Genomic DNA, 23,538 nt, shown 5'->3' on the forward strand with positions numbered 1-23,538 from the left:
GATTTGGACAGAGAAATTTGGACAGATGGAGTTTAATCCGGACAAATGCAAAGTGATGGATTTTGGAAGAGCTAAAGCAGGAGAGAAGCACACAGTAAATGACAGAATCCTTAGTAGCACCAACACGTAGAGAGATCTAACAATACAGGGCTACACTTCTCTGAAAGTGGCAACACAAGAGGATAATAGCACCAAGAAAGCATGTTATATAATTGTTTTCATCAGTTGGGATTTAGCGTATGAAAATTAACAAGTCATGTTGCACATGTACCAAACTTTAGTTCAGCCATTCTGAACATTGTATACAGCTCTAGGCATCACACTACAAGAAGGATGTGGAGAGTTTGAGAGAGTACAGAAGTGGTTTACCAGGATGTTGCTTTGGTGGGGATTAGGTATGAAGAGAAATCAAACAAACTTGATTTGTTTTCACTTGAATGTTGAAGGATGTGGGACGACCTGACAGAAGTTTACAAAATTATGAGAGGCATGGAAAGAATGGATAGATGGAATCTTTTTCCCAAGGTAGAAATGTCAATTACTCACGGGAGTAATGGGTTTATGGTAAAAGGGAATACATTTAAAGGAGATGAGAGAAACAATTTTTTTCACACTGTGGGTGGTAAGTGCCTAGAATGTGCTGCCAGAGGAGATGGTGAAGGCATTTAAAATAATAATATTTAAGAGACAGATATATGAATAGGTTGGGAATAGAGAGCTGTGGACAGCTTAAAGACAAAAGGCATCATGGATTGGCACAGTGGGAGCAGCGGCTGCGTAAAAACAAACCTGGAAGACTACGGCTTAGGTAAGACAGTTTGTTTTAAAATTACTTACCTGTAGCGGGCAGTGGTGTTTCTTTGTTCCTCTCTCTTCACAGAAAGAGCGAGAGCAGCAGGGGAAGTGACATCTACCAGAGGGGCAGCCGGGAAGGAAAGCAGTGAGTATAAATACTCACCCTTCGACACCAACGGCCATTTGAGTGGGATCAGCAGTGAGTACATAAATCAGGAAGGTGGCTTCTTAACTACACTGGGTTTTTTTAAGGTAAGGATTTTCTATTTCTTTACCAGTGACTGGTTAAAAATTTACTTTGTTTTTGTGTGTGTATATATATTAATTCTTTAGAGAAAGACTATAGCAGAGAGGTATCAGAAAGTATTCTAACTCAAACTTGTATAAAGTAACTAAGTAATTAATTAACTAAGCAGAGATGGCTGGGCAGGTGATGTGCCGTAGTTGTATGATGTGGGAGCTGGCTGATCCCATTGTGAACGGCAGTGACCACATCTGCAGCAAGTGTTGATTGCTGGAAGAACTCCGGATCAGAGTTGATGATCTGGAATCTGAGCTTCAAACACTGCGGCACATCCGGGAGGGGGAGAGTTACCTGGACACTTTGTTTCAGGAGGCAGTCACACCTGGGAGATTAAGTAATTCACATTCAGTTAGTGATCAGGGGCATCAGAGTGTGACTGTAAGTGAGGCAGATAAGGGGAACCTGAGTTCAGGAGTGGAGGAGCCTCAGCCCTTGACCTTGTCCAACAGGTATGAGATTCTTGCTCCCTGTTCAGATGAGGAAAAGAGCTCTGCACAGGATGAGCCAACTGACCAAGGCACCATGGTGCAGAAGGCCATTCAAGAGGGGGGAGTTAATAGACAAATAGTGGTTATAGGGGATTCTATAATTAGGGGGATAGATAGTATCCTTTGCAAGCTGGATCGGGAGTCTCGCATGGTGTGTTGCCTGCCCGGTGCCAGGGTGCGGGACATCTCCGACCGGCTTGAAAGGATATTGGAGCCGGAGGGGGAGGATCCAGTTGTTGTGGTCCACGTTGGTACTAACAACATAAGCAAGACTAGGGTGGAGGACCTGTTTGGGGATTACGAGGCACTAGGCAGGAAATTGAAGCACAGGTCCTCAAGGGTCATAATCTCCGGATTACTGCCCGAGCCACGTGCCAATTGGCATAGGGACAAGAAAATTAGGCAAGTAAACATGTGGCTAAGGGACTGGTGTGGGAAAGAGGATTCCACTTCATGGGGCATTGGCATCAGTTTTGGAACAGGGGGGATCTATACCGTTGGGACGGTCTCCACCTGAACCAATCAGGTACCAGTGTTCTAGTGAAGAGGATAAATAGGGTGGTCATTAGGACTTTAAACTTCTGAATTGGGGGGAAGGGAAAGTGAAAGCAACAGGGAGTATGGCGTTAAATGGAAAGACAAGCAGCAGGATAGCATGTGTCCAGGCGGATTTAAAATTGAGGCAGACTGGGAATGCAGAAAAAAGCAAGGATAACTTAGGACATCATATGACTTCCAATATCTCTAATGTTAAGAAAGTTAGCATTAAGGCGCTTTACCTGAATACGCGTAGCATTCATAACAAAGCAGGTGAACTAATGGCACAGATCATAGTGAATGATTATGATGTGGTAGGCATCACAGAGACTTGGTTACAAGGGGGGCAGGACTGGCAGTTAAACCTCCAAGGATTTTCAACTTATTGAAAAGACAAGGAGGTCGGCAGAGGGGGTGGGGTTGCCTTGTTAGTTAAGAGCAATATTAAATCTATGGCACTGAATGACACAGCGTCAGATGATGTGGAGTCTGTGTGAGTGGAATTGAGGAACCACAAAGGCAAAAAAACCATAATTGGAGTTGTGTACAGACCTCCTAACAGTGGTCAGGACCAGGGACGCAACATGTACCGGGAAATAGAGAAGGCATGTCAGAAAGGCAAGGTCACGGTGATCATGGGAGACTTCAATATGCAGGTGGACTGGGTAAATAATGTAGCCAATGGATCCAAAGAAAGGGAATTCATGGAATGCTTACAGGATGGCTTTTTGGAACAGCTTGTCATGAAGCCCACAAGGGAGCAGGCTATTCTGGACCTAGTGCTTTGCAATGAACCAGACTTTATAAAAGATCTTAAAGTAAGGGAACCCTTAGGAAGCAGCGATCATAATATGGTAGAGTTCAGTCTGGAGTTTGAAAGAGAGAAGGCAAAATCGGATGTAATGGTGTTACAGTTAAATAAAGATAATTATGAGGGCATGAGAGAGGAACTGACAAAAATAGACTGGAAGCAGAGGCTTGCGGGTAGGACAGTAGAGCAAAAATGGCAGGAGTTTGTGGGTATAATTAAGGACACTGTACAGAGGTTCATCCCCAAGAAAAGAAAGATTATCCAGGGAGGGATTAGACAGCCATGGCTGACAAAGGAAGATAGGAAATGTATTAAAGAAAAAGAGAGATCCTATAAAGTGGCCAAGAGCAGTGGGAAATCGGAAAATTGGGAAGGCTACAAAAACAAACAGAGGATAACAAAGAGAGTAATAAGAAAGGAGAGGATCAAATATGAAGGTAGGCTAGCCAGTAATATTAGAAACAATAGTAAAAGTTTCTTTCAATACATAAGAAACAAACGACAGACAAAAGTAGTCATTGGGCCACTTCAAACTGATGCTGGAAGCCTAGTGTTGGGAGATAAGGAAATAGCAGGAGAACTTAACAAGTACTTTGCATCAGTTTTCACAGTGGAAGACAGGAGTAATATCCCAACAATTAAAGGGAGTCAGGGGGCTGAGTTGAGTATGGTTGTCATTACAAAAGAGATAGTGCTAGAAAAGCTAAAAAGTCTTAAAATTGATAAATCTCCTGGCCCCGATGGGATACATCCTAGAGTTCTGAAAGAGGTGGCTGAGGAAATAGCGGAGGCATTGGTTGAGATCTTTCAAGAGTCACTGGAGTCACGGAAAGTCCCGGATGATTGGAAGATCGCGGTTGTAACCCCATTCTTCAAGAAAGGATCAAGACAAAAGATGGAAAATTATAGGCCAATTAGCCTAACCTCGGTTGTTGGTAAAATTCTAGAATCCATCATTAAGGATGAGGTTTCTAAATTCTTAGAAGAGCAGGGTCGGATTAGAACAAGTCAACATGGATTTACTAAGGGGAGGTCATGCCTGACAAACCTGTTGGTATTCTTTGAAGAGGTGACAAGCAGGTTAGACCAGGGAAACCCAGTGGATGTGGTCTATCTAGACTTCCAAAAGGCCTTTGATAAGGTGGCACACGGGAGGCTGCTGAGCAAGGTGAGGGCCCATGGTGATCGAGGTGAGCTACTGGGATGGATTGAGGATTGGCTGTCTGACCGAAGGCAAAGATTTGGGATAAAAGGTTCTTTTTCAGAATAGCAGCCAGTGACGAGCGGTGTCCCGCAGGATTCAGTGTTGGGGCCACAGCTGTTCGCATTATATATTAATGATCTGGATGAAGGGACTGGGGGCATTCTAGTGAAGTTTGCTGATGATACGAAGATAGGTGGACAGGCAGGTAGTACTGAGGAGGTGGGGAGGCTGCAGAAGGATCTAGACAGTTTGGGAGAGTGGTCCAGGAAATGGCTGTTGGAATTCAACGTGAACAAATGTGAGGTCTTGCACTTTGGCAAAAAGAATAAAAGCACAGACTACTTTCTAAACGGTGAGAAAATTCGTAAAGCCAAAGTACAAAGAGATCTGGGAGTGCGAGTTGAGGATTCTCTAAAGGTCAACATGCAGGTTGAGTCTGTGATTAAGAAAGCGAATGCGATGTTGTCACGTATCTCAAGAGGGTTGGAATATAAAAACACCATTGTGCTACTGAGACTTTATAAAGCTCTGGTTAGGCCCCATTTGGAGTACTGTGTCCAGTTTTGGTCCCCACACCTCAGGAAGGACATACCGGCACTGGAACGTGTCCAGCGGAGATTCACACGGATGATCCCTGGAATGGTAGGTCTAACATATGAGGAACGGCTGAGGATCTTGGGATTGTATTCATTGGAGTTTAGAAGATTAAGGGGAGACTTAATAGAGACGTACAAGATAATACATGGCTTGGAAAGGGTGGATGCTAGGAAATTGTTTCCGTTAGGTGAGGAGACTAGGACCCGTGGACACAGCCTTAGAATTAGAGGTGGTAAATTCAGAACAGAAATGCGGAGACATTTCTTCAGCCAGAGAGTGGTGGGCCTGTGGAATTCATTGCCGCAGAGTACAGTGGAGGCCGGGACGCTAAATGTCTTCAAGGCAGAGATTGATAGATTCTTTTTGTTGTCTCAGGGAATTAAGGGCTACGGGGAGAATGCGGGTAAGTGGAGTTGAAGTGCCCAGCAGCCATGATTGAATGGCGGAATGGACTCGATGGGCCGAATGGCCTTACTTCCACTCCTATGTCTTATGGTCTTATGGTCTTATAGTCTGGGTGGGTCAAAAGGCTTGTTCCTGTGCTGTACTGTTCTTTGTTCTTGACTACATTTGCCAATCTGATATTTCCAATCTACATAAAGGCCAAAGTCACCTAATATTAATTTATTGTATTTTTTACATGCCCTCATTACCTCCTGTTTTATTTTCTGCTCTACACCATCAGTTTTTAAAAATATTCTCATTCATGAGATGAGGGTGTGCCTGGCTCATTTTTTGCCCATTCTTCTCTGAAGGACATTAGTAAATCTGATGGTTTTTTCCTGACAATTGAAATTGGATTTATGGTCATCATTCGGCTCTAAATTCTAGATTTTTATTGAATTCAAATTTCACTATCTACCATTGCAGGACTTGAATCTGGGTCCCCCGCACATTAACTGGGTCTCTAGATTAACATTCCAGCGGTAATACAACTAGGTTATCACTTCCTCTTATATCAGCCATGACTGAATAGCAGAGCAGCCTAATTCTGCTCCTACATCTTATAGTCGTTTAATGCTGTTAGAGTTACTCCTGGAAAATCCCCTTGTTAGTTCTTACCTGCACCCATATGGACTCTTCATCTTCCAAGAACATTTCCTGAAGCTGACTCCTTTGTTGGTCAGTAAGTCAATTTTTATGAAATAGCGATAATTTCCAATATTTACTCAGTACCATTCTCCCACAGATACTAAAAATGGTCAGTTAATGAAGTCACAGCATTTTTATGAAAATCCAATATGAAGGATAATAGACTAAGAGGAAAGTATTATAGCTGAGTAGATAGGCTCAAAAAGTAGCAATTAATTTCATTGCAATAAGCTTAGGAACCTCCAGAGTTGTGAAAAATATTGAGTAACAAATATTTAAAAAATAGTTCAGTAGAGATTCCGTCTAGAAATCCTTATTGCCAAAACAAAAGGGACATCAGAATATTTTCCTCATGCATAGTGATGAGATCAGGAAATGTTTAATAGAAATGGCTATTGAGACAAAAACTATCACATAACTAACATGCAAATGGAATAAGCATCTGAGAAGAAGGAATATGAAGGGAAAGGTTAGGGCATAATTATCTCCAGGTGAAGTAATAGCAGCAGCACACATAGGAAAGGCCAAATTACTTCCTTGTGTGCTATAAAATCTAATGATCTTTTCTTTCTTTGTTCTGGGGCTTGTCAGCTTTTATAAGTTACATATGCTGTAACTGATATGGACACCAATGAAATAGCTTAAAGATGGCTGTCAGTTTGTTTAACCTATTTAAGTCAGACAAAGAACATCTCCACCTTCAGTGACTACTTGAAGCCTCCATTTCAAGGTTCCAATGACAGGAAGCATTAATGTTGGTTCCCTCTCATACACTTTCCTTCAATAATACTTCTCTTCAAATTGGAAGTATTGTTTCAAGATAGACCACGCATGCTTGGCTTCAAATTCAATAGATTTGACTTGGATGTTATTTCCTGATAGAGAACCTGAAGTAAGAGGCTGAGGTGGAACTTTTCAGTTCTTCCTAACAATAGAGCACCAGAAGATTTAAGCCTGAGGTCTTGCCTGTTCAATTGGTGTGATCTGATCTGATTTGATTTATTATTGCCATTTGTACCGACGTACAATGAAAAGTTTTGTTTTGCGTATAGTGCGGGCACATCATACCATACGTAGTGTATTGGATAATAGAACAGAGTGAAGAATATAATGTTACAGCTGTAGAAAAGCTGTACAAAGAGTGAGATCAACATTTAAATTCAAAATTTAAGAGGTCCATTCAGAAGTCTGATCACAGTAGGGAAGAAGCTGTTCTTGAATCTATTGGTTTGTGTGTTTAAGCTTTTGTATCTTCTGCCCGATGAAAGAGATTGGAAGAGACGATAACCGGGGTGAAAGGAGTCTTCGATGATGTTGGCTGCCTTCCCAATGAAACAAGAAGTGTTGATGGAGTAAATAGATGGAAGGTTGCAGTGGCTTGTGTTTACAACTCTCTGTAGTTTCTCACAGTCTGGGGCACTACATTTACCATACCAAGCCGTGATGCATCCACATGGAATGCTTTCTATGGTGCATCTATAAAAATTGGTAAGAATCTTTATAAACATGCTGAATTTCCTTAGCCTCCTGAGGAACTGGAGGCATTGTTGTACTTTCTTGACTGTAGCATCAACATGAGCGGACCAGAATAGATTGTTGGTGATTATCACACTGAAGAACCTAGATCCATGCCTAGGCCCATTCATCTCAGTGTTAAACTCAGCAAGAAGTATTCATTAGTTGGTGGACTGAAGCTGAATTTCATGTGACAAGATATCAGGAGTGTGAAGGGAAATGAAAGCCCAAGCTTCCCAAATAGAGTTAGTCAGATTAATCCATAAGAAAAATAAAAGGAAAATATGAACAGCCTTCAAACAAACCTCTCCCCTGGTCTTTGAGCCTTTTCAAATTCTCATAAAAGGTTAACAGTTCTGAAACATTGGTCAAGATTGTTCCCAGGCTGACAGAGGTAGGTTCTTGGGTGGGAACGGCCAGAAATTGAACTTCAATCAGATATCAGATATATCTTTCACTGTATCCATAAGGAGAGTGGAAAGCCTGTTACGAAATTGTGATTGAAAAGATCTTTAAGAGCTGTTATCACCTGAAGTCTGGATGTCCCAGTCACAGAAGCTGCTTTCCAAGCTGTCAGCAGGGGTCACCAAGGGGTTGACACAGCAGGAAGAGATTCCACATTGACACTGGCAAATAGGGAAGGCTTGAATCAGTTACACTACAGAGCTCCAGCCACGGCCTATGAGTCAGTTGATAAAAGTTACTTCTCCTCTCAGAGTATTCTGATAGATAATTGCCAACAGCTTGGAAAGAGCTTAAACTAACACTTCACTGTTCTTTAGCTTCATTTCTCTTCTGTGAACCTGTACCACTGCTTGAGATTTTCTGCTTTTATTGCAGAGTTCCTTCCTCCATAGTAGTTTGTTTCCTTTCTGCCTATCTGTTTAACCTTTCTTATATTAACCAACATTACAACTGTTAACATAGCATTCACGTATCAATGAGAAAAAAAACCCAAATATTTAAATTTGCATGAAAACTCATTGCTTCAATGTGTGTCAAATTGATGATATTGGATTTTTTTTTAAAAATTGAATACGTAGCTGTGGCAGGGAGGAAGCAAGAGAGAGAAAAAGAGAGGCAATTTCAGAAAATATAGATGCAATATATTTTAAATCCAATGCACCACAGGGGTATTTCTGAAAATGTTAGGCTCTTAGGCTCTTTGCATACTAATACGTTCTTATAAAAGGCTGATGCTTGGCAAACATTTTAATGACTTTTTAAAAAATACATTGAAATTAAAGTAAGCTTCTGTAATTATAATAGCAATGAAATTCACAATTTAAGGTATTGGATTTGTATTTTCAGGAAAATCCTTCCTGTTGTCCTCACGCCAGAGTTTATCATCAGGAGGGTTCAGTGATCTGAGCATGCATTCTCACTGCCACGGTAAACCTAGTGTGTTCTATAAAGAGACACATTTTGTGGAAATAATTGGGACCATTTGCTGAGCATTACAATCTGTAGACGTTAGTGTCACTGTACTTTGTAATATCACTGCACTCCTAAAGACTGACAAGTTTAAATCTACCTTTCAAGATACATCTCAGTTTCCCTTTCAGTGGTATTTTTGGAGGTTATGAAGAACAAAAGAACTGATTTCAAAGAAAGGGAAAGTTATCACTAGTCCCTCAGGATTGAGGATATCCTTTCATTGTTATTTATTCACAAGATGCAGGCTTCACTGGTTGGGCCAACATTTATTGCTCATCCCGAATTACTACTGTGAAGGTGGATTTGAGATGCCATTTGAAGCTGCTGAAGGCTAAGCATTTTGATATGTCTCTGTGGCTTGCTAAATTGTTTCAGAGACTAATTAAGAGTCAACCACAGTGCAGTGGGTCTGGAGTCACATGTAGATCGGAAGAGGTACATGAACCAGCTGGGTTTTTACGACCAAAGCACAGCAGGTCAGGCAGCATCCGAGGAGCAGGAAAATTGACAGTTCGGGCAAAAGCCCTTCATTCCTGATGAAAGGCTTCCTGATGAAGGGCTTATGCCTGAAACATCGACTCTCCTGCTCCTCTAATCTTGACTCTAATCTCCAGCACCTGCAGTACCCACTTTCGCCTGGGACTATTGAGTTAGTATTTAATTCCAGACATGTAAAAAAAATCAAAATTTCTCTATGGTTAGATTTGAATCCAGGTCCCCAGAGAATTACCTGGGTCTCTGAATTGCCAATGCAATGACTAGCATGAGATATTAGTTCTGTCCTTCCGTCTACAATTTCATTCAACATTAGCAAACAGCATGGAAAGTTTATACCAAATTATTATGAATATTAATATGACATGAACACATGGTGTATACCCAGCCACTGCATAGGAAGTCCAATATTTTCAAAAATGAAAACTTGGACACTTGGAACAGCCATGGCTGTGGTGATTAACATGTTGGATAACCAATGGCAGGAATCTGCAGGAGAGGCAGTTGAGGGACGGAGATTGTGTGTCATTTCCTGAAATACGTCCAGCTGAGTGGGCAACTTTATGCCATGGATTATTTGGAAGACATCTTCAAAATAGGAGCCAAAATGGTCATGACAACACATTTGGAGATATCAAGGGGGTGGCAGCTGAGGATATAAGCATGCACCAGATCGGTTTCTATCGGAAGATGAACTAACATCTTTCCAGATTTTCTTCCCTGGCCCGGTTTACGCTTGGCAAAGGAGGGAAATGCTGATAACCCAGGACACTGGAACAATATTTTAAGGAACTGTCAGGACACTGGGCCGTGTAATGAGAAATCAATATTATCCTGGAAAAAAAAGCAGGAGATCTCATCATCTTACTATTGTACTCACCACAGTGTATTTATTCTCACACAGAAAGACAACAATGATCAACCTTATTTAGATTAGATTAGATTACTTACAGTGTGGAAACAGGCCCTTCGGCCCAACAAGTCCACACTGACCCGCCAAAGCACAACCCACCCAGACCCATTCCCCTACACCTAACACTACCGGCAATTTAGCATGGTCAATTCACCTAACCTGCACATTTTTGGACCATGGGAGGAAACCGGAGCACCCGTAGGAAACCCATGCAGACATAGAGAGAATGTGTAAACTCCACACAGTCAGTCGCCTGAGGCGGGAATTGAACCCGGGTCTCTGGTGCTGTGAGGCAGCAATGCTAACCACTGTGCCACCGTGCCGCCCACCTTTATGAAAAGTCTTAATTAGGACAAAGGAAAGATCCTTCTTTTAGATTAGTTTTATGTGTTAGGGTAATAATAATTGTTCTAAGCTTGTTATTTGGTCAGTACGTAAAACCATCAGGAGATGCAATGTAGAAGAAAATTGTAAGACCCTTCCTCAAACGGGTCATTCAAACTGAAACGTTAACTCTGATTTCTCTCCACAGATGCTGCCAGACCTGCTGAGCTTTTTCAGCAATACCTGTCTGCGTAGAAGAAAGTTTCTTTGGTTTCACACAATGTAGTTTTCCAGCTTTAGAGGGTAAGGATTTGATTTGATCTCTGGGCTAGGGACATTTGCCTTTATAATCTTACTGAGAGAGGAAAGCAGAGGAAGATGTACAACATTAACAGCACATGAGTGGGCAAAATCTCTACCCATGTTGAGCATATAATATAGTAACTAGTTATATGTTACATTTTTGTAATATAATTGTGACGGCTGGTTTCTCAATCAAAAACCTTCTTCCCTTCTTGCTCCTACAAAGTATCCTTTCCACTAACACTCAGCTCGAAACCTTCTCCTTCGACTTTGATTAGGAAAAACACATTTAACCATAAGACTATTGTGATGGAGCAAAATAACAAGCAAATGCAGTGGGATTTTAAAAGCCATCTTGATTTTTAATCAGACTTTCCTCAGCTTGAAAGAGAAGCATATCCCCTTGAGATCCCCCCCTTCTAAATTAGGCAGAGATGTAAGGAGGCATTCATGAGCTGTTACGCATCTGTTATTTCTGCTGATGTTCGAGATTTAATCCAAATGATAATGGCTAATAAAATAAATACATTTTTATGCTGGCAACTTGCTCATAAAACAAGACAGAGATCTGTGAACATGTTTTGCAGTCAGTGTGCTAATTCTGTTTTTATTAGGAATAATTGATGTTGCCTTTATCTTACTTTTTAATCAACTTAAATCCAAGTTTGGAAAGAAATGAGCTTTTTCACTAGGGAGGATCTCGCGCATAAAGTTCAGTGACTAGCCCTAGAGCTATTTCAAGTTATTTCGTGCCTTTTTTTGTTGCTTTTTTTAATTAAAATTAATTGACACTGCCGCTATCTGAGATTCTGTTAGACAAAACCCAACTTCAAATGGATATAAACTTGTGCTCTAGGGAGCTCAATGATAGCAATCTATAAATTCCTTTCTTGCCTTATCTCCCTTCCATCCAATTTTAAATTAAAATTGATGTTGTCATTATCTTATACCTTCATCTGGTAACCCCCTGAGGAAAAAAAAATCACACCCTCTGCGAAATCTGAATCTCATGAACTGCTCGTGTAATTTCATACCAATCCATTGGTGTAGTTGCTCAGAAAAAGAGAAGAATATAAAGGAAATAAGCAGAGTAATGTTTTGCAACTTTCAAAGGCTAAGAAATTCAAGTTGACTACTTCAACCCTGTTTTGCATCACTCAAACAATAATGAAAGAAAATAATATTTACATTTTTCAAAGTCTCAGAGACTTTATGGTCGATTAAATACCTTACCAATGTATTAAACATGACTGCCCACTTACACATAGCATGATCTAATTAATGGCAAAGTAATAGTTTATTTTAGCAGTTTATTAAGTAATAAATATTAGTCAGCACATTGCAGTAATAACCCTATTTGTCTTCAAAATAGTGACATGAGATCTTTTACATGTACCAGATGGCAGATAGGATTTGAGTTTAACATTTCATCCAAGCTACTCCATTATTACACACTGTAGTAGCAGTGTTTACCTATCAACTGTAGTGCAGCAACTCACTAAAGCTCCTCCAACAGTAACTTTCAAGACTGTGACCTCTACTGCCTAAAAGGGCAAAGGCCGTAGAAGCACTAGAACAACAAAACCAGCAGTTTCCTATTCAAGTAACTCATATCCTGATGTGGAACTCTATCACTGTTCCTTCACTGTCACTGGATCAAAATCCCATACTCGCTTCCTTACACTGCTATAGTAATACCTGCAGCACTTCAAGGAAGGAGCTCACTTCATCTTCTCCAGGGCAATTAGAGATGGGCAGTAAATCCTGGCCTAGCCAGTGATACTTGCATGCTATGAATGCATTTTTAAAAAGTAGCCCTTCTGTTGTGTTGCAGTGGGATTGCAGCCTCCTCCTTTTATTCCAGGAGTGGAACTTTATCTTACAACCTTTAGATTCAGAACCAAGAGCACTACCAAGTGAACCACTTCATTATAAATTTGAAAACTTTCTAGTGACTTCCTCTCTCACCATGGCCTGGATAGCATCTATCTGCATGGGAAAGACAAATATAATGTATTCATTTAATATTTTAGCCATATACCATGCCTCCACGTGTAAGACAGCTATTTGGCTCTTACTTGGTCTCCTTCCTCTTTTGACCACTCTTTTACTTTTATATGCCTAAAGGAGACTTTAGGTTTCCCCCATTATATTGGCTGCCCGTCTTCTCATAATTCCTCTTTGTTTTCGGTAATAAGCTTTTTCACCTCATCTCTGAATCTTCTGAATCCCTTTTGGTTCATGCTCGCCTGTTCGAACTCATTAGATGTACACCATGCTATCCAGGCCATGGTGAGAGAGGAAGAAACTCTGTCACCGAAAGTTTTCAAATTTATAATGAAGTATCTTTAGTGGTACAAGTGATGGAAAACAGAAACTAATGGCCCGTGGATACTGTTTAGGTTGAAGGAAGGCTTGTAGTGGAGCACTCCAGCACTTTAATGAACCAGATCTTGGTTTTGCAGGAAATAATTTCATAATTTAAGGATGATACAAAACTTGGAATTTTTTTAAACATTGAGGAGGACAAGGAAGAACTTCCAAAGAACATCTTACTGTGAATGCTGGAATCTGAAACCGAAAGAGAAAATGTTGGAAAATCTCAGCAGGTCTGGCAGCATCTGTAAGGAGAGAAAAGAGCTGACGTTTCAATTCTAACTGATCCTTTGTCAAAGCTTTGACAAAGGGTCGGTGAGACTCGAAACGTCAGCTCTTTTCTCTCCTTACAGATGCTGCCAGACCTGCTGAGATTTTCCAGCATTTTCTCTTTTGGTTCCAAAGAACATAGGTGGAGTGGGGAGATAGACGACAGATGAACTTCAACGTGGAGAAGTTTGAAGTGATGGATTTTGACAGGAAGAACATGGACAGACAATATAAAATTCGGTTGCAATTCTAAATTGGGTGCAGGGGCATACTTTTAAAGGTGGCAGCACAGGTGAAGAGACCATACTGTATCCTGAGTCTTATTAATAGTAACAGAGAGTTCAAGATAGCGGCGTGGCAGCAGCTCACAACAGCCTCTCCAGACCGAGAGCCACTAAATTCCAGGAAACAGGAAGGAGACACTGTTACAAGCTACAAATACTGCTCCAGTACAAGAACCGGGTTGAAAACGTACCTAGATGGAGAGCTACAGCAGGAGCTAAGTGATCTTGGCTTGTTTCAGGGACTAGGCCTCCAAACCTCAGCCTCGCCTGATGTCGGTGATCAGATGTTGACATGTCAGAAGCAACGAGCGAGGAGGCGGAAGTGCGATAAGCATGGAGGAGTTCTCGGCTTGCTGCAGAGACCGGGCCCCCAATCCTCAGCCTGCCTGATGCCGGTATCTGGGTGTAGAGTCATCAGAAGTGGTGTGTGAGGGGAAGGAAACAGGATAAGCTGGCAGTAGAATCAAACCCTAGCTGACCAGCTCTCCCATCCATTCTGCTCTCTAACGTCTGCTCCCTGGACAACAAACCGGACTGCATCCGACTGTGGCAGGCATTTCAGTGTGAGTTCAGAGATTGCTGCGGTATTGTTTTCATGGAAACATGGCTCAGCGACAGAGTTCCAGACGCCGCCATCCAGATAGACGGGCTTGCCTTGTTTTGCACTGATAGAAATGCAGCTCTGTGCAGTAAGGCTCAGGGTGGGGGTCTGTGTGTCTACATCAACACAACATGGTGCAAAGATTCCGTGTTAGTCTCCAGTTACTACTCGTCACTGATGGAGTTTGTGACTGTTAGCTGCAGACCATTTTATTAGCAATGGGAATTCATCGCTGTCCTTATAGTTGGGGTGTATATTCCTCTCAGTGCTAATGTGAACTGTATGGGGCCATTAGAGGCCTGTAGAATACACATCCTGACGATCTGTTTATTGTTGCTTGCGATTTCAACCATGCTAATCTTAACACTATGCTCCCTAAATTCCATTAGCATGTGGGCTTTGCAACAAGAGATGAGAACGCACTGGATCTGGTTTATACAAACATCCCCAACGCAGATAGGGCAGAACCCCAGTCACACCTCAGCTCCTCAGACCACATCTCTATAATGCTACTCCCAGCATACAGCCCGCTCATCAGACGGGTCAAACCACTTCTGAAGCAGGTGAAAACCTGGCCGGCAGGAGCCATTTCTGCTCTTCAAGATTGTTTAGATCACACAGACTGGCACGTGTTCAGGGTGGCGGTAACCAATGGCAATTCTATCAACTTAGAGGAGTACACGGCGTGTGTCGCATTAGCAAGTGTATTGATAACATTACTGTATCCAAGAGCATCACTTTTCGTCCCAATCAGAAGTTGTGGATGACCATAAAGGTGTGTGCACTGCTGAGGACCCGTGATTCCGATTTCAGAGCAGATGACAAGGCAGTCCTAACAACAGCGAGAGCCAACCTGATCCAGGCCATCCAAGAGGCAAAGTGTGAATATGCACAGAGAATACGCAGCCACTTTCAGGACGGCAGCAATACATGGAGTATGTGGAAGTGCATCCAGGCCACCACCAACCACAGAACAGCATCGCCTGCTTGTACTGGTGATGTATCCCTCCCGGGTGAGTTGAATAGTTTTTATGCATGGTTTGAGGCACAAAATGATGTGGCAGTGAAGAAATCTACATTCCCCTCCCCCCCCTCCCCCCCCCACCCCATTCCCAATGACTGGGTTCTGTGTCTTACCATGGCCAACATGAGGAAAAGCTGAAAATGTGTTGCTGGAAAAGCGCAGCAGGTCAGGCAGCATCCAAGAAGCAGGAGAATCGACGATTCTCCTGCTTCTTGGATGCTGCTTGACCTGCTGCGCTTTTCCAGCAACACATTTTCAGCTCTGATCTCCAGCATCTGCAGTCCTCACTTTCTCCTCAACATGAGGAAAACCCCATGCAGAGTCAACCCACATAAAGCTGCTGGGCCAGATAACATCCCTGACAGAGTTCTCAGAGGATGCTCTGAAGTACTAGCAGATGTTCTCACAGACATCTTCAACATCTCCCTGAGCTCCTCCATAGTTCCAACATGCTTCAAGGCTGCTACCATTGTCCCCATGCCGAAGAGGTCTTCAGTGGCCTGCCTCAATGACTACCGCCCTGTTGCGCTAGCACCAATCAGCATGAAGTGCTCATGAAGAGCCTCATCATGAGGCATATTAAAACCTGGTGCTCCCCTCACTGGACACCCTGCAGTTTGCATATTGAATCAACAGATGATGCCATTTCCCCCACCCTCCATCTGGCCCCCATTTGGAGAAGAAGGACACCTTAGTCAGACTACTGTTCAAAGACTTCAGTTCTGTATTTAACACTATCATTCCTCAGCACCTGATTGGAAAGCTGAGTCTGCTGGGCCTAAATACTTCCCTTTGTAACTGGATCCTGGACTTCCTGACTGGGAGACCTCAGTCAGTTCTGATTGGAAACAGCATCTCCAACACCATCACACTGAGCATGGGCCCCACCCCTCAGGGCTGTGTGTTCAGTCCACTGCTGCTCACCCTGTTGATACACCACTGTGCAGTAATACACAGGTTGAATCACATCATCAAGTTCACTGTTGATATGACTGTAGTGGGCCTCATCAGCATGAACGACGAGTCAGCATACAGAGAGGTGATGCAGTGGCTAATGGACTGGTGCAGAGCCAACAACCCTTCATTGAACGTGGACAAGATGAAAGAGATGGTTGTTGAGTTTAGGAGCAACCATTCTCCGCTGGACATCGATGGTTCCCCTGTGGAGATCGTGAAGACCACCAAATTTCTTGGCGTTCGCCTGGTGGAGAATCTCACCTGGACCCTCAACACCAGCTCCAGAGCTGAGAAAGCCCAGCAGCATCTCTACATTCTGCATAGGTTGAGGAAAGCCCACCTCCCATCCTCCATCCTCATCACATTCTACAGAGGGTTCATTGAGAGTACCCTGAGCTGCTGCATCACTGCCTCGTTCAGCAATTGCATCGTCTCAGACTGTAAGACCCTAAAACAGATAGTGAAGACAGCTGAGAAGATCATCGGGGTCTCTCTTCCCTCATTACAGACATTTACTCCACACACTGCATCTGAAAGGCTAAGAGCGTTGTGGAAGACCCCACACACCCTTCACTCAAAGTCTTCTCCCTCCTGACATCTGTCTCTCACAGCCAGACTGTGCAACAGTTTCTTCCCCCAGGCCATTAGGTTCCTTAACACAGTATGATTGGACTCTTTCCCATCTGAAATTCTTTGCACAACTTTGAATTGCTGCTAGAAAAATGCCTACTATTTGTCATTCTTCTATTACACTATAACTTGTGTGTTTAGCACTTCTTATGCACTTTATGTTGTGTACGATTGTGTAGTTTGTGGTGTCCATGTAGCACCCTTGCTACTGGAGATACGCTGTCTCATTTTTACTGTATCAGTTGTATATGGAAGAAATAACAAATAAAAGATACTCTCTGCTCTACTCTCTAAGAGCAAGATGGAGATGCTGAATAAGACACTTGCTAGACCACAGCCAGTTCTACATGCCACACATTGAATGCGATGGAGAGAGTCCAGATGAGGTTTAAAAGATTGGTTCCAAGAATGAGAAACTTCAGTTATAATGATAGATTGGATCAATTGGGATTGTTCTCCTTTGAGAGACGAAAGCTCAGAAAAGGCCTGATATAATTTTTCAAAATCACAAACAACTTGAGTACAGTAAATAAGTAGAAATTGTTCTTGTTCGTAAAATGATCAAGAACAAGACAGATTGAAAGTGATTTGCAAAAGAAGCAACTGTGGCAGGTGTAAAGCTTTTCACAGAACAAGTAGTTCAGGTTTGGTATGCACTGCCTGGAAGTGTGGTGAAGGCAGGTTCAATTCAAGTATTCAAGACACTATTGAGTATAAACAGAAACATGGGCATGGAGAAATGGCAAGAGATTGTCACGAAATATAATGCTCATTTGGAGAGCTCGGATTGACATCGAGTCATAGAAATGTTCAGCACAGAAAAGATCCTTTTGTCCAACTCGTCCATGCTGACCAGATATCCTAACCCAATCTAGTCCCATTTGCCGACACTTGACCAATATCCCTCTAAACCCTTCCTATACCCATCCTGATGCCTTTTAAATGTTGCAATTGTACCAGCCACCACCACTTCCTCTGGCAGATCAGTCCATACACGCACCACCCTTTGTGTGTAAAAATTGCGTCTTCACCCTAAACCAAGGCCCTCCAGTTCTGGACTTCCCCATCCCAGGGAAAAGGCTTTGTCTATTTATCCTATGCATGCCTCTCATGATTTTATAAACCTCTATATGGTCACCCCATAGCCTCCACCGATCCAGGGAAAACAGCCCCAGCCTGTTCAGCCTCTCTCTTCAACCCTGGCAACATCCTTGCAAATCTTTTCTGAACTCTTTCGAGTTTTACCACATCTTTCCGATAGAAAGGAGACCAGAATTGCATGCAATATTCCAAAAGTGGCCTAACCAATGTGCTGTACAGTCACAACATGACCTCCCAACTCCTATACTCAATGCTCTGACCAATAAAGAAAAGCATACCAAACATCTTCTTCACTATCCTACCTACTTGTGACTCTACTTTCAAGGAGCTATGAACCTGTACTCTGAGGTCTCTTTGCTCTGCAACATTCCCCAGGAACTTACCATTAAGTCTGTAGGTCCTGCTCTGATTTGCTTTCCCAAAATGCAGCACCTCACATTTATCTAAACTAAACTCCATCTGCTACTCCTCATCCCATTGGCCCATCTGGTCAAGATCCTGATGTAGTCTGACATAACCTTCTTCGCTGTCCACTACACCTCCAATTTTGGTGTCCTCTGCAAATTTACTAACTATACATCCCATGTTCACATCCAAATCATTCATATAAATTATGAAAAGCAGTGAGCCCAGTACTGACCCTTGTGGCACTCCACTGGTCACAGGCCTCCAGTCTGAAAAGCAACCCTCCACCACCACCCTCTGTCTTCTACCTTCAAGCCAGTTCTACATCTAAATGGCTAGTTCTCCCTGCATTTTATGTGATCAAACCTTGCTAACCAGTTTCCCATGAGGAACCTTGTCGAACGCCTTACTGAAGTCCACGTAGATGTAGAACCATCGTATCAATTGCAGAATACTAAATATCTTCAACTATGTTTTCTTGAAAAGCAAATACACCTACCTAGATTATACATTTTAGCAATTTATACTAGCCAGACATAATGAGCCAAATGGCCTCCTTTTGTGATATAACACCTCGGTGTTTCTGTTGAATGTTCCCATATAATCTTTTGACACCCAGTTGGCAGACTATTTTGACAAGTGAATTAAATCTGGGGAAAATATCTTGCAAGCATTGAATGTAGCAAATAGTGATGCGTATGTGCAATGCTGATACACATTATCCAGCATCGGCAATTTTTTTTTTGTCTCTGCTATGTGCTATCTGGCTGGTATAAATTGCTAAAATTTATAATCCAGGTAAGTGTATTCACTTTTCAAGAAAGCACAGTTGAGAATATTTAGTATTCTGGAATCAATACGATGGTTCTCCATGAAAAATTGCTCTTGGTTTTCAATTTGTTCTCAGTGCAAACATTTACTTTGCAAGTATTTGCCTAAGTGGAATCATCTGTAATATTGAAGGTGGTATAGTCATCTGGTTAGAATTCACTTAACTCTGGCCATTCTACTCCAGTCCCTGTACCTTCCTGTATTTCTGCAGAACTCATAATCCAGCCACTCAACAAAAAGAGCTGCAAATGCGATTACTTAAAGGAGAACTGGCCCCTCATAAATTTTAACTTCATTCACAAACAAAGTCAGTCATGCAGTGCTGTAAATCATGTGTGTTGTAGATAAAAAAAGGTATGTAAAATAGGACTCTGTCACTGAGTAGTTGGAGCCAGACAGGTTTATTTCCACCTTAGAACCCTAAGATAACATAACAGAAAAAAATAAATCCCTGTAGATTATTTACCTCACAAACCACTCGTTGACTGTACCCAACTATCTGGTATCAGCTACTAAGATCTTTCAAGGAGGAATGCTAATGTATTGCGAACAATTGATTACTATGGCTATGAACACAGAACAAGAAGACATGTTGTTTTAAATTGACAAGCACGGATGGAAAAATTCCAACAATTCCACATCCTGTCCAGGCAAACACACAAACTAAGTTAATGAATAGGTTGAACATATTATGAATACAATTTGTTAGTTAATTTTATTTCAATTAAATTATTAAGAAAACAGGGTCACTTCCCTCTCTCTATGGCTCAACAGCACATACAGCTCGTACACCTACTTTGCGAAAAAAAAAGCTTTCGAGGTGTTGGCATAAGTAGCAAACAGGGGAAATATAATTTTTTTGGTCTGTGTTTGATTGAAAATTGGGTGAGGGATCATTGAGGTACAGGCATAGACTGAGATAATCAAGTATACTACAGGTTGTGAGAGCTCCTGTGCTTTGCATAAACATGCAACAGAGTCATAGAGTCATACAGCACAGAAACGGATCCTTCGGTCTGAACAGTCCATGCTGACCCTGTTCCCAAACTAAACTAGTCCCACTTGCCTGCTCCTGGCCCATATACTTCCAAACATTTCTTATTCATGTACTTATCCAAATGTCTTTTAAACATTTTAAAAATCGTACCTGCATCCATCACTTCCTCTGGAAGCTCATTCCACATATGATCCACTCTCTGTGAAAAACAGTTGCCCCTCATGTCTTTTTTGAATCTTTTTCCTCTTACCTTAAAAATATGACCCTCAGTTTTGAACTCCCTCACCTTATGGAAAAGTCCCTTGCTATTCATCTTAGCTATACTCTGCATGATTTTATAAACCTCGATAAGGTCACCCTTCAACCTCTTACGCTCCAGTGAAAAAAATGTCAGCCTATCCAGTAATTGAAATCCTCCATTTCTGACAATATACTGGTAAATCTCTTCTGAACCCTTTCCCTGTTGATGTGAAGAGCTGCCAGTATTCAATGCTGGATCAATGCAGATGTGTAGATAGCTGAGAGTCTCAATTGATTACTTTTAAGGATCAGATGAGGAAAATCTTGTGTAGTTTTCTCTGAGAAGAGTGTGGCAGAGCCAGGGTAAGTTTCTGACCTTTTCTCCTCGAATTAATGTCTTGATGGTCTCATTCTTTTGTTTTCTTATGTCCTTGAGCTGGCAGACTGATATCTTTCTGATTTCCCCTCTCTTCTTTTTACTGAACCACTGATATTCCAGCTGCAATTAGAAATATTGAAAACCTAAAAGTAATTTGTCTTTACTTCCCCTGAGTTATGTTTCCTTTTAAGTTGCTGTAGCAATGAAAAAGCCAAAAAAACACCTTTTTTATCAAAATATCATTACAACTACTATAAATAGAATTTTGGTTACATGGGATTGGGTTAATGGTTTGGATTATAACCAATGGGTTAATTAATGGTTTGCATGTTGAAATAGATGTCATTTGTTTAACTTATCAAGTTTTTAAAATCCACAGAATAGCACAATGGTTTTATTGAGAAGTTCCACAAGTTTAACTAAATACGTTAAATAGAACTTGGAAATGTGAACACAATAGCACATGAGCCAAGTGTTTGCACATGAACCAAGAGACCTGTCTTGTGGTAGGACTTCATCCTTTTGGTCTTAGTTACACGATCAGGGTCATTCTTCTCAAGCTCTGCAAGGAAACATCTCTCAGCAGTGTACCCCCGTACAGTTTGTGCACAGGGGTGGTGGTTAGAGCAGCAAACACCAGGACCAGGGTGGTGTGGCTGCACTGTTAAAACTGCAGAGTCAATGGAAAACTCATACATTTGGCTTCACCTGAAGGTTTTTTTAATTGAAAGCCAGAATGGGGTACTTAATTGGATGATTAGCAATGATAATATTGAATGGCACAGCAATGTCGAAGGGCCGAATGGCATACTCCTGCTCCTATTTTCTCACTTTGTTTTTGAAAGCTTGTATTTCATTGTTGGCTCCTCAACAGGGCAGGTCAGAGTTCTTGTCAAACTGATTTTGCAAAAGGGTCCATCATAAATAATAGGAAATTTATTGACACAGATGGAGTTTAATTTAGATAAATGTGAGGCGTTGCATTTTTGGAAAGGCAAACCAAGACGGGACTTATACAGTTAATGGTAGAGCCCTGGCAAGTGTGAGTGAACACTCCAAAAATGTGCAAGTTAGGCAGATTGACCATGCTACATTTCCCTGTAGGGCTCAGGGATGTGCAGGTTAGGTACATTAGCAATGAGAAATTTGAGGTGAGAGAATGGGCCTGGATGGGATGCTCCTCGGAGGGTCAGTGTAGACTTGTTGGGCTGAATAGCTTGCTTCTACACTGTAGGGATTCTGTGGATTCTATGGAACAAAGAGGCCTAGTAGTGTACGTGTAAAGTCCTTGAAAGTGGAGTCACAGGTAGATGGTGGTGAAGACGGTTTTTGTCATGGCAGCATCTATGAAGGGAAATCGGAGTTAATGTTTCAGGTCTGGTGACCCTTCCTCAAAACTGATGGTAGCTAGGAAAAAGCCCAGATATTATACAGAAGATAGGGTGAGGGGAGGGGGTATGGAGTAAAGGATATGTGGGGATGGAACCCAAAGAGAGAAAGTATTATGTGGATTGACAAAAGGGTGGATAGAGATCTGCAAGGAAAGTGAACAACTGTTAATGGAGAACGTTAGTGGCTAACAATGGGTTGTGTTTAATAGCATACTGTGATAACAAGGCCTGGTATGTGAGGGTTGGGGCTAGGACATGGGAGAGCTAAAGTTATTGAACTCAATAATGAATCCAGAGAGCTGCAGAGTTCCCTAGCAGAAAATGAGATGTTCTTCCACCTTATGCTGAGCTTCACTGGAGATAGAGATGTTGGCTAGGGAACAGGGTGGTGTGTTGAAGTGGCATCAGTTCTGAGGCAGGGTCACTGGACCTGAAACGTTAACTCTGATTTCACTTCACAGATGTTGCCAGACCTGCTGAGTTTTTCCAGCAATTTCTGTTTTTGTTTCTGATTTACAGCATCCGTAATTCTTTTGTTTTTTAACAAGGCTTCTGTTATGTTGGGGCTGTACAGAACATTGGCCACTTTTAGAATACTGTATACAGTTCTGGTCACCTTGCTGTTAAACCTGAGAGGGGGCAGAACAGGGTGTTGCCAGTACTGGAAGGTTTGAGTCATCGGGAGAGGCTGAATAGACTGGCACTTATATCCATGGAGCTTTGGTGGCTGAGGTATGACCTTACAGAGGTTTATAAAATCATGAGGGGTGTGGATAAGGTGAATAGCCAAGGTCTTCCCCCGAGGGTGGGCTGTCCACAACCAGAGGGCATAGGTTTAAGGTGAAAGGAGAAAGATTTAAAATGGACCTAAGGGGCAATGTTTTCACACAGAAGGTAGTGCATGCATGGAACAAGCTGCAAAAGGAAGTGGTGGAGGCTGGTACAATTACAGCATTCAAAAGGCATTAGGATGAATAGAAAGGGTTTAGAGGGATATGGGGCAAATACTGGCAAATAGGATCAGGTCAGATTGGGATGTCTGGTTGATGTGGACGAGTTGGACTGAAGGGTCTGTTTCCATGCTGTATGCTTCTATGGTTCCAAGATGCTTAAAGGTGCTTACTCAGAAATTGTGAGTTCGACAAATTTAATAATTAGCCTAATGCCTTATTGGTTAATCTCATTGGTTAGCAAATATACTTAGACCCCTTTTTTTATATACAAAAGGTAAGAGTAA

The 23,538-nt window shown here is 42.0% G+C and overlaps 1 long non-coding RNA gene across 1 annotated transcript in view; it reads left to right on the forward strand.

Annotated features, from left to right (window-relative positions):
- The first annotated feature begins 991 nt into the window (after window positions 1-991).
- The window catches only part of LOC140475929 (uncharacterized), a 33,711-nt gene continuing 11,164 nt past the window's right edge, over window positions 992-23,538 (forward strand). The window contains exons 1-2 of the long non-coding RNA XR_011960361.1: window positions 992-1,047; window positions 10,721-10,815. This is a non-coding gene — a long non-coding RNA (uncharacterized lncRNA). The remainder of the gene's footprint in view (window positions 1,048-10,720; window positions 10,816-23,538) is intronic.

The sequence above is a fragment of the Chiloscyllium punctatum genome, chromosome 4, assembly GCF_047496795.1.
Source record: "Chiloscyllium punctatum isolate Juve2018m chromosome 4, sChiPun1.3, whole genome shotgun sequence".
Taxonomy (NCBI): Eukaryota; Metazoa; Chordata; class Chondrichthyes; order Orectolobiformes; family Hemiscylliidae; genus Chiloscyllium; species Chiloscyllium punctatum.